This window comes from Amblyomma mixtum, chromosome 9 (genome assembly GCF_055824585.1).
Source record: "Amblyomma mixtum isolate Tamu chromosome 9, ASM5582458v1, whole genome shotgun sequence".
In the NCBI taxonomy this organism is placed as follows: domain Eukaryota; kingdom Metazoa; phylum Arthropoda; class Arachnida; order Ixodida; family Ixodidae; genus Amblyomma; species Amblyomma mixtum.
In genome coordinates this window covers 57,186,456-57,187,987 of record NC_143020.1, presented here as the reverse complement: position 1 = coordinate 57,187,987, position 1,532 = coordinate 57,186,456, and the positions used below count along the sequence as shown (strand labels likewise).

General features: G+C 46.0%; 1 pseudogene; it reads right to left on the bottom strand.

Moving 5' to 3' along the window:
* Positions 1 to 200: 200 nt before the first annotated feature.
* Positions 201 to 1,292, bottom strand: LOC149329157 (uncharacterized; annotated as a pseudogene).
* Positions 1,293 to 1,532: the final 240 nt, after the last annotated feature.

Genomic DNA, 1,532 nt, shown 5'->3' with positions numbered 1-1,532 from the left:
CTCTTGATGAGATCTGAGTGCAAGAGACACATAAAAACAATTTTATTTCACAGTAAATCTGCTGAAAAGTTATGCGCAGAGGTCAGTTGATACAAAAAATGATCCACTTAAAATTTCCTGAGGTGAAATTTCTTCCACAAACACCACTGGCCTTCGGCCATTTGCACAATGTCCTCCTCACTCCAACATGCAAGTACGACTCACAAAATCAACTCCAGTGTCATCCGAAGCTCGTCTTGATGCACATAGCCGTCACGTGCAAGGTAGAACAGATTAAACGACCCTTCAGTATGATAACAAGGCTCGTTCGATGATCCTGTGGGCCTTCGCATATATGTGCATAAAGGAGAGGGTTTAAATTCGAGCAGCCGTTTTGTCCGTTCTTTCGGGTGCACCACACTAAGCCTAAATCTGTGTTGGAATGGCCATTTAACTATGTCGTCCATGCTGCCCTTGTGTAGCTGCAACCCCCAAAAAAGCAACAGAGCCTGGTCATTTTTCTTGAACACAACCGCAGGAGACACGCGGTAGCCACACAGGTACACTTGGTTGGTGTCATAAGCGGCGGATCCTAGCGCCACAGCTGTATTGTGGAGCAGTTAAATGTTTCTGATTAAAAAATTACAGCTCTGTTTTCAGTCTGACGAATGAGTCTGTTCAATAGGCCCAATGCCCTTCTGTTCGCATTTTTCGCTATCCTTAGATTCATTGATGGCTGCAGCAAGCCGTGAATAGCAGTCGTGCCTCTGTGCCGTCGCTTTTTCAAATTCACCTTTTATTTCTTCTTCTAATGATCTTATTCTGCTCGAGAGAATGTCGGCTGCCTCACTTCTAGCGATCAAGGATCCTTCTATTTGCTCAGAAGCGGTTATTTGGAGAACGCTTCCGTTTAAAGTGCCGTGGCCTTCTCGGGCTCCCTCAGAGGGTTCCTGCTTTATAGCTTTACTGACAGCGTTTACATCTTGCGAGGTCTTGTTCAGTTGGTCGGCTCGTGCATTGCCATCGCTAAGCAATTGCTCCAGAAGTGCCCTCATTTCGGCTGTGTGCTGATCTAGGGCTCTTCTCAGAGCTGTCAAAAGTGATTCGTCATGTTGCCCAGTCTGCCCACCGTGTTCTGAAGGAGGACGAATTGTGTGACCTGAACAGCCAGATCTGAGGTGCTCGCACACCTTGCGGCAAAGAACAGACGCCGAACACTTTGGGCAGTGAACAGAGTGGTGTCCACAGTCGTGCTGGAAGTGTTCGGCGATGTCTGAAGCAGCCATTACAGCAGTGCAACCGTTCTCTTCATTCCAGCAGCGGACCTGCATTTAAAGCGGTAAATGTTAGTTATTGAAATTACTAAAAGTGCAAGCGAGAAGAATCATGAAACATCAAGATGGGACGGCCTTGTCAGCCCCGGTATATGACTTCGATTATTCAAATTAAAATATAAACAAAAACGTCTCCACGCTTGTATACGGCAGCAGGAAGATGCCGAACTGAAAATGACTCAAGTTATATAAAAATGACTCAAGACAGGCGCAAAAAAA